The 11,206-nt window shown below is 27.2% G+C and overlaps 1 protein-coding gene across 1 annotated transcript in view; it reads right to left on the reverse strand.

Annotated features, from left to right (window-relative positions):
- LOC123271212 overlaps window positions 1-10,881 on the reverse strand; it is a 152,985-nt gene extending 142,104 nt beyond the window's left edge. Inside the window, exon 1 of the mRNA XM_044737470.1 lies at window positions 10,794-10,881. The gene's annotated coding sequence lies outside the window, so the exon portion shown is untranslated. The remainder of the gene's footprint in view (window positions 1-10,793) is intronic.
- Between the last annotated feature and the right edge of the window lie 325 nt (window positions 10,882-11,206).

Consider the following 11,206-nt stretch of genomic DNA (forward strand, 5'->3'; position numbering starts at 1 on the left):
GCTTATAAACAAAAATCATCTTTACAAATTATTTGCATTAATTATATTACATTGTAATAACGTTTATTGTAAAATACCAAATTCTATCACAGCTCATAATTATCTTTTATATTTTTAAATATTAAAATAGTTAATTTATTTAGTAAATTTAATTATTATCATGTATTCCAGCTATAGGGTTATAAAAATTGTCAAAAGAAAATTGCTATTTTTGCTTTTTATTTTAAATAAATATTTGTTAACAGTTGACAAATATTTATTAACTATTAATAAATATTTATTAACAGATAATAAATTGTACTTAATAAATTACTTATTAACATTTAATAAATAATTTATTAACTGTTAATAAATACACAGAAAAAAAAGTTCACTTGAGCCAAGGAAATATTTTTCTTCCTAATTATTTTCTTGAGCGAAAAAAAATTTTTTTTTTGATAAGAAATTTCACTTATTCCAACAAAATTAATTCTCTTGCTTTAAGAAATACGTATCTTGATCCAAGAAAATTTATCTAGTCAAGAAAATCTTGTTGTTTTGAGAAAATTCAGCCTCTTGCTCCAAAAAATTTAGTTCTTGATAGAAGTAAATTTTCTTGTCTTGAGAAAATTTCTCTCTTGCTCCAAAAAATTAAATATAAAGAAAGAAGTAAATGGGAAGATCTAATAATATTTCATCATTTTTTTTCATTCAATATGTATAATTGCACGCTAAAATAATATAAAATGGGTATCAAATATTCAAGAGAAAAATGTTCTCAAGGTGAGAAAATTTTTTTCTCAGCTGACGTAGGTGGCGCTGCTTTTCTAAAGTATCTAAAAATCTTGATCAAATATAAAAATTTATTGTATCAAGTATTTATGATAATTTTAATTAAGAAAAAATGACTTCCACCAAGAATAGAATTTCTCGAAAAATTTTAACTTCGGCCAACACAACTTCGGTCTTCCTTCAGGCACCCGAAAATTTTCTTGAGCCAAGAATTTTGTTCTCCAGTCAAGAAACTTTTCTTTCTGTGTATTTATTAAATTCTATGATGTTAAAAAATCATTTATTAACAATTAATGAAGCTTATTGAATATAGACAAATCCTTCTATTAATTACCACCATTATAAATATTTTATAAAAAATTCAATGAGCATTATAACTCAATTTTATATTAACCAAACTTTTTTATATTTTTTTACAATAAAATTTAAAGTCGGTAAATTTTTTACGTAAAAGTATGCAGTGATTACAGTGGAAGTAGGCGTCACTTTGTCCATTTGATGTCAAAATGGGGCAAAAGCTAGGGAACATCAAGTGAAAGCAAACTTAATCGGTTGTGACGGGCTCTAGTAACGTGTACCGAATTACAGGGACGCGTTACTGCTTTCCGATTAGCCAATGGATTGCCTGGAAACGCAATTCATGCTTTCCAATAGCCAAGATAATTGTACTGACACTTTCTAGTACACCTTCGTCACGAAACATGTATTAATGGCTTTAGTACGTACACACACACACACACACACAGACACACAGACACAGACACACAGACACACACACACACACACACACACACACACACATTTGTCCTTATAATATGTATAAATAAACACACATGCAAGATATACATGTATAAGGACGTACATATACACAGCTAAAATTGATCGTAGAGCTTATGTGATAGGTTGATGCATGTCTTCCTATTCGCAAGGATAGAGAATGACTCCTACTGTTTCAGTAATGTCGCGGGGGGCAATAGGGGGCAACCCGGACGCAATGTTGGGATGTTTTACCAAGTGCCGACTCGTGCCAACAGTGTCTCGTTATATTAGATTTTACTGTAAGCTCTAGGCGCCTCATAAATTTTTATACCAATGAAATCGTGACCGCTTGACAACAATAATCGGATACTCAATTCTGCAATCATCTTATCTTACAGTTATATTTGTGCACTCTAAAAAAGGTGTCTTGGCTCTGGGAAATATTTTGTTTGTACCGATTATTTATATTTCGAAGCTGGAAACACTCGATAAGAAAAGTTTATACTGATTGAAAAATTTTATTCTTAAAAAAAAATGACTTGGTTTAAGGAGATCCAAGTACCCTCCTAGTGCACAGAAAGAAAAATTTCTTGACTGGAGAACAAAATTCTTGGCTGAAGAAAATTTTCGGGTGTCTGAAGGAAGACCGAAGTTGCGTTGGCAGAAGTAAAAATTTTTCGAGAAATTCTATTCTTGGTGGCAGTCATTTTTTCTCAATTCAAATTATCATAAATACTTGATACAATAAATTTTTATATTTGATCAAGATTTTTAGATACTTTAGGAAAGCAGCGCCACCTACTTCAGCTGAGAAAAAAATTTTCTCACCTAGAGAAAATTTTTCTCTTGACTATTTGATACCCATTTTATATTATTTTACCGTGCAATTATACATATTGAATGAAAAAAAAATGATGAAATATTATTTGATCTTCCCATTTGACATGTTAATCAATAAAAATATTAATAAAAATTTACTTCTATCTTCATATTTAATTTTTTAGAGTAAGAGAGAAATTTTCTCAAGACAAGAGAATTTACTTCTATCAAAAACTAAATTTTTTAGAGCAAGAGGCTGAATTTTCTCAAAACAAGATTTTCTTTACTTAAATAAATTTTTTTGGATCAAGATACAGATTTCTTAAAGCAAGAGAATTAATTTTGTTGGAATAAGTGAAATTTCTTGAGCGGAAAAAAAATTTTTTTTTTACTTTTTTTTAATTTTTTTTCATGGGGGTTTGTTTAGAAATTAAGATATTTTTTGTGAAAAAATGTGGGAGAAAATTGTAGGAAATTTAGTTGTCTGCTTAGTGAAATTATTGTCGACATTATTCCACAAATGAGTACCTAGAAATCCAAAATGACAATCTGAAAAGAGTAGGGTGGATGTGGGGCAGAACCCATCTTCCGTTTAGCGGTCACACGTCCTTTCCGTCAGTAGGGTATGGGCTGGCCTCCGCTCGGACAAGTACCAGAATACTCGACGAGGCGTTCTGTGACTTCCGCGATAATCCGAAGGGCTCTGAGCGGAAATGGTCCAGGATCCATTGGGATAACCTTTCATTCATCTAGTTGTAAGGAACACGCTCTCAAAATGGGTATAATGAATTTGAAAAGCCATAGAGTGATTTTGATTAATATTCACCTCGACATAATTATTATTTTTTGTCCTCGATCCAATAAATTTAACTCGAAATAGCAATTTGAATTTAGATAAGATGGAAAAGTTAATTTTAAAAAACTAAAAAATGCAAATGGTGAATAAATAAAAGGATCTGTCGGTTGACATCTCTCGAGGCGCCTGAATTTATTTAAATATTGATTTTACAATCGAAATAGAAACAAAACCTTTAAGTCATCGAATGCATACGTAATGTTGACTCAAGTTATTCCCAAAAGAAAGCTACTGTACCTAGTACAGGTGCGAACTTCAACTGTTATATTAAATTGCCCTGTTACAACTCGAGAAAAATGTCACGTATCTTTTGTGCTTAGCAACAGTAAGACAGAAACATGGCGTGCTTACATTTCAGTCTGTACTTTGTTCAAAAATTCATTAAATTGCATTCTGCAAAAAAAAAAAAAACTACTTCATTTAAGAATAACATTCTCGAGAAAATTTCATTTTTGTTTCGAGATATTCAGCTTAAAAAATTCAATAAATTCACGAATAGAATCGAGAAAAAATTTTTTTTTTTTAATTTTAGATGGAGAAATTCTTTCTTCAATCAAAAATATAGAAATTTTTACAAGAAGACAATAATATTGATAGTTTTAGAAACTACACTGATAGGATTTAGTTCTATTTAATAAAATTTAGTAACAGATACTAAATGATTTAGTAACAAGCTTTTCATCACCAAATATTTAGTAATAGGTACTAAATCATTTATTAAAGTCCATTTAGTTCCACCAAATAAATATTTAGTAGTATTTAACAAATGTTATATTGGTACTTAATAAATCGTTTATTGGTCTCAAAGAAATTAATTTTTTAACTAATTTTAGCGTGTAACCTAACGTTTTAACTTAAAATAAATAAAAATAATTAAAATAAATAATTTTAAGTAAAAATATAAGGTATTATAAAGAAAAGAATCTCATTAAATTATATTTTTTTGTTTGAGACATTTATAAAATTAAAAATTAAACAAGTTTTTAACATATCAATAATAGACAAATTGAAAAATGTAAACTAAACTCCGCTGAGAAAAGACATAAATAGAAGCCATTTATTGGGAGTATGTGTGTTTTTAAAGGGAAGACAAATCTTCCAAAATCGAGCTTAATAAAATAATCTGAGTCAGTGAATAGGTTATGTATCACATAAACATTGAAATTAAAACATAGCCATCTACCGACAATACTTACCAAAGAAATATTTAGTACCTGTTACTAAATATTATTTGGTGGGAATAAATATTTATTTCCATGTAATAAGGCTTTGTTCATTTGAAGAAATCATTTATTAAACTGCAACAAATATTATTGATGGGTACAAAATATTTGTTTCTCCCAAATAAATGAATAAAAATTTTGTTACTCAATCAGTTTAGTACTCCGTACTAAATCCTTCTATCAGTGCATACATGTCCATATAAAATTTTTCGATCGAAATTAGTTTTGAAAATTTCCAACAGATGGCGCATGGTCGCTGAATTATCTCCTTACTAGAGAGTTAAATTTTAATCCATCTTGTAAATTTATTTTTTACTTTTTAATTATGTTTTTTATAAAAAGGTACTTTTTACTTTTTAAACTAAAATTTATCTTTCTATATTTACAGTTTTATTTCCGCTTTTCACATGAAATTAATACGCGAAGACTAGAATTTTTATAATTTGTACTTTAACGTAATATTTAATAATTATGATATCACAGGACAATTCTAACCAAAAGTGTTCTATATTAAAGTTTTATTCGTCATAAGAAATATTTAGTAACTGTTACTAAATATTATTTGGTGGAAATAAACATTTATTTCCATGTAATAAGGCTTTGTTCATATAAAGAAATCATTTATTAAACTGTAACAAATACTATTGATGGGTACAAAATATTTGTTTCTTCCAAATAAATGAATAAAAATTTTGTTACTAAATCAGTTCAGTACTTCGTACTAAATCTTTCTATCACTATAGTATGATTTTTATACAATATTACATATTATTTATTTAATATTCATACTTCAACGCTAAAAAAAAAAAAAAAAAAGATTTTTAAGACAATAAATTATTAAATCAAAAAATAAAATTATATTAATTTTATTATTATTTAGGGTCGGTTTTAACTGCTGTGGTCATATCGCTGACTTTTAACTGTTGGGAGTGGTACGTTGGGTCTTTTTGGGTTGTGTAAATCTTAACCTACGCGACAAGGGCCGAATATCAACCAAGTTGGTTTCTAAGACCAGCTTGGGATTCGAACCCACGCCTGGCCGGTAGGTTAGTCCGAGTTCTCTATAGGCCATGCGCCTTAGACGACTCGGCTAACGTCACCGGTTAATAAAATTATATTGAAAATAATTTCTTTGTTCTTGGATAAACAATACTTTTTTAAATCCGATATTTTTTTTTCTAGTATAGCAAAACGAAACGCTATCATTTTTAAGCCCATCCACCAGTAGATGTATGAAACATAATATTTCCATTGAATTTCCGGTAATTATCGAATACATTGTAATTTTACATTCCTGTGAAAAAATAAATTCGGAATTCTCAATAACAATAGAGTATATCGCGTTGCATGTATTCAAATATAAAGTATAAAATGAACATTAATTAATACCATGGAATTTGGAAAAAAGCGAAGCTATGCCAAAAAATTCACCACTCATTTACTGATACCTGACGTATCTTTTAAAGGTATTTCAATATTAAATATTAACAAAGGTACTTACAAATCTTTCAATTTGTTAAAATAAAATACAATGGGAAAAGATAATTAATACTGATTGAATATTTTCAATATAATACCAAATAGTACAATGGGGAATTTAATAACTGAATATAACAAAATGTCAAATAATTGCTACATTCTAATTATTGTACAAAGGATTGAATTTTTTGTTCATTAATAGGGTTTAATTAAAATTAATTCAATTATAAAATATATGGAGTGAGGTTAATTATTTTTTATCTTATTTTTAGTAGTGAAAATTAAAAATTTAAAAGAGGATTAAATTGAGTAATTTAAATGACCAGAGGGATTAAATCCTGTTATAACCAATAAAGATTTCGTTTAGTTTTTTGCAAATAGTTAAGCTTGAGTGGAAAATTAAAGCTAAAATAAAAATTCTCTGGAATTTATTTACGCACGTACTTTTTTTGCCAGAGATTTTTCTTTACTTCATCACTTTACTTCGCATCCTTCCTTCTGCACGGCTTCCTTTGGCATCCTTTACTTTAGTTTTGTACTATTTTAACCAGCAAACGATGGAGCATCCGGTATATTTTTTGGTAAGCGAGCTCGACAAAAAATTCGTAAAATTATCAACGATTTTAACTTTCTTTATTAGCGGAAACCAATTTATAAAAAACAGCATTAATTCATGCTCGGGTGTATGGTGAAGGTTTGTTATTTAAAAGCGAAAATAAATTGGGTGGCAAACAAATTTAATTCGTTTTTTATTAGTAAAAGGGATTTTTTCGCGTATGCATCGCCTGCGGATGAATGTACGGATAAACAATAAACGCTGTGGTATTTAAATTAAAAAAATTGCTTAATTTGATAATAGGATACGGTTTAATCAAAGTGGATATAAATACACTCGGAAATTAATGTTTAATCAACAAAAATGTGGGAAAAATTCAGTGTAATTTTACTTTCAATATTTTGTTCTTTCGCAGTAATATTTTTATCCGAACAAAAACAGTTTCACTGTAAAAAAAATCGTGCCAAGTCCACGTTCATAAGACTATCAAGAAAAAAAAATTTCTTTTTTCTTTACAAAAAGATATAAAATTAAAAAATTAAAAACTCCAAGTAACCGATATGATTGTATTTGATTTTCGGAAATTAAAAAAAATTTTATTGTAAATTTGAAAATTAAAAAAAAAATTTTGGAATGTATTTAGTGTGCGTAGTTGCAAAATATTTTACTTTTAATGAAATTCGTAAAATCTATTTACTAGGACTTTAAAAAAATTGAAACACACAATGACGCACACCAAGTACGTTCAAAAATTTTTTTTTCTAATTTTCAAATTTACAATAAAATTTTTTTTAATTTCCGAAAATCAAATACAATCATATCGGTTACTTGGAGTTTTTAATTTTTTGATTTTATATCTTTTTGTAAAGAAAAAAGACATTTTTTTTTCTTGATAGTCTTATGAACGTGGACTTGGCGCAATTTTTTTACAGTGAAACTGTTTTTGTTCGGATTTTAGTATTTTTTGTAATAATAATAAAAATTTACAATTGGTACCAACTTAAATTTCGCGTTGGCTGCATTTTTTATAGCAAACTATCCCCTTGAAGCTACAGTTTATGTAAAAACAATTCCAGCGCACCCTGGCGGACGTATATGCAAGCTGTGAAATGTATTTTTTTAACTGTAGTTTCCCATCTATTGGAAGATTACCATAAATTCTCGAATTATTTAGTCTGTGGCATGTCACTTTTTCCATAGAAAAAAAGTCAGGATCGAAATTTTTGAGCTTGCTATAGTTTGTGCTGATAAAATTTAATAATTTCAAGTAGATTAATTCTTATAATTGAATATAATTAATTAATATCAGTAAAATAAAGCATGAATTACTGTTATAATATAAAATTAAGAACAAGAAGTACCGTAGAATTAAATAAAATTTTGCAACCTCAAAATACCGTTCTGCTTACAGTAAACACAGTCGGTAGTCTCGCGCTCCGTTTACAACGGATTTGAACGGAACTTGGCGCTAGATTCTACCGAATATGTGGATTACTATTTTTAAAATTCTATAGGGAATGTTGTGTTATTATAGAGAAAAAATTTCTGATCTAATTACAATTTTTTTTTTTAATAATTTACAAAGACCATGTAAAAAAATATACGTGAAAAATTGATGAGATAAATAATTACTTTTTACTGTTGTAATATTTAAAATTACAGTCAAATAAAATATTCTTACTGAAATTATTAAAAAAATTGACCGGACTCTCAAATAAAAATAAATCAAAATAACAGAAATGTCTACTGAGTTTGAGGCAGCGCTGCAATCGCTTTCGACTTATCAGCTCTTTTAAAAATTACACATTTCCGTGATCAGTTGCTGCTCAATTACAATTCATTGCAACAAACTTTTATATAATTATAATTCTAATAAAATTTTATACAATTAGTTGAATATTATTTGTAAAAATGTATTTTAATTACATATGGTATTTTTTGTTATCGTCTATATGATTAAGAGGATAAGAAAAATTTTGTGTCCAAGATAGTCGTATGATAAAATCGGTTTTTTTTTAGTGAAATTTGGTGTCATTGCAAAGGTCTTGATTTGAATTTGTGTCTTTTCAAGGTTTGATATCACTCTCACCGATAGTCGATTTATTATGATAAATATTTAAGCTGCATTCGAAAATTCTCTGTCTCTAAATATATAATTAAGAAATGACCTTTTATCTTGTGAAATATTGACATTTTTAAAGATATAAGCTCATCCCGATGTTACACTCATCAAGACCTTTCATTTGAGTACCCACATCAATTTTTCATATATTTTATATATTTGTTTACATTAATATATAAAAAATATATGAAAATGCATGTGGGTAGTCGAATGAAAGCTTTTGATGAGTGTAACATCGGGATGAGCTTATATCTTTAAAAACGTCAATATTTAAGAAAATACAGTGCAATTTAACAAATATCTTGTGAAATATTAACATTTTTAAAGATATAAGCTTACCCCGACATTAAGACACTCATCAAGACCTTTCATTTGAGTACCCACATCAATTTTTCATATATTTTATATATTTATATATATGAATGTATTAAAAATATATCAAAATGCATGTGGGTACTCAAATGAAAGCTGTTGATAAGTGTAACATCCAAATGAGCTGATATCTTTAAAAATGTGAATAATAAAGCAATGACGTTATATTTTGTTTACTGATGACAATTTTAACGATATAAGCTCATCCTGGAGTTACACTCATAGAGACCTTTCATTTGAGTACCTACATCAATTTTTCATATATTTATATATATTATATTATTTATATAACTTTAAAAAACCATTTAATATCATTAATATCTAATAGAGATATAATATTTACGTTTAAATCATTCAAATAATTTATAATTGGATTATTGCTACATCAAAATGTTAAAAAAACACCCTCTAAAAAATAAGGAGTTAGACAAATTGCTAATTAGACCATCGATATGTACATATGAAAAATATATCAAAATGCATGTGAGTACTCAAATGAAAGCTCTTGATAATTGTAACATCAAGATGAGCTTATATCTTCAAAAACGTCAATAGTTAAGAAAGTACCTTGCAATTTAACAAAAGTCATTATTTCATAAAGCAAAATTTTATTTATTTATATTTCACAAGTCACGGCATTCACATAGTGACTGCAAGATTCCTAGTTAGCAATTATTCTGTATATATTTTCAAGTGACATAATTTAAAAAAAATTCATTAAGCATTTAATTTTATAAAACTAAAATCCAATTTTCCTACAATATAAAAGCTATAAAATTTAGAATAATATTATTCGATACATTTTACTATAGAAATTGACTCTGATACAGATATTTATAATTAATTCCTCTTCATTGTTTACAGGGAATAATATCGGCTAATTGGATGATCATTTCATCCAAAATAAAAACATCATGTTAGTCATTCGAAAATAATATCATAATATTTATCTTCAATCATGAATGTTTAATTGCTAAAAATATTTGTTGTTTATATAAAATACCAAAATGACAATGTACAACAGTAATCAATAACATTAAAATCCTCTACGAATAGTTATTCATAGCAATCAAACATAAAAGCCTCTTATTGCCTTTTCTACGTTGTCAATAAAACACATTTAATCCCGCAGGATTCCAATTAATCACAGTATTGAAAGCTAAATAAATATTATCTCACCAAACACCGACAAATTGGAGTAGCTTAAGTCTCACCCAACTTTCCGAGATAAATGTTCTCTGAAAACTTTTATATAAAACTCTTACTTTCCCCGTACACTCCTAATGCAAATCAAGAAAACTCAACTTTCTTTTAGCTTTTTTCAATGTTTATTAATTTACTAAAATCGTTGAGAAGATTTATTCATCCTTTTTAAGCCGCAATTCCTTTTATAATAATCATTTATAGTTTAAACTCTCTGATTAATGCATGAGTAACTGTTAATTGTTATTACAATCCTTTCTTCTATCTGAATTATATAAATTTAAATAATCAATTCATTTTGCATATGCGCGAAATCAAATTGCGAGCCTCTGTTATTTTGTGATAATTATTAATTATTATTTATCAATCATAGCAAGTTATTAAATACACAATTTTAATAACACATGTTTATTATTAAATTGAATATTACGCAATATTAAAAAAAAATTAATATCTTTTAATAATATGAATTTAATTATTTACCAACTTTGTATTTACTGTTTATTTCGTTTGAATAAATTTATGTTAATATATTTATTAATCAGCATTATTTATTTTTTCATTAATAGAATTTTGAATTATTTTTATTTCAGCTTTGGAAAATTTTGTTTAAAAATATGATAATTAAATTACTCACCATTTTGCAGATGGTATTGTTTTTAGTGGTCAGCTCCAGCGGATTTAGCAAGGATAAGTAGAAATCTGCTTCGCCTTAATGTTTTTCCTGACTTCCATTTGCAGTCGACGCCACACTGATAGAAAAACAATCTTGATTCAAGAAACTTTTTTTCTTCAAAACTTGAACTCTTGAAACTAGATAAAGATATATTTCTTTCAAGAATTTTTGTCTCTTGGTTCAATATAGGCGATAACATTGATTCAAGATGTTACCGACTTGTGTTAAGAATGGCTTTTTTTTGAGTCATTAATTAATTTACTTATTTCCAAGAAACAAGTTTTTTTTGGTACAACAATTAAAGACTATTTAGTTTTTAAAATATACTTTGATAAATTATTTTAAGTTTTTTAAACGATAATGTTATTTT

Source organism: Cotesia glomerata, linkage group LG9 (assembly GCF_020080835.1).
Source record: "Cotesia glomerata isolate CgM1 linkage group LG9, MPM_Cglom_v2.3, whole genome shotgun sequence".
In the NCBI taxonomy this organism is placed as follows: Eukaryota; Metazoa; Arthropoda; class Insecta; order Hymenoptera; family Braconidae; genus Cotesia; species Cotesia glomerata.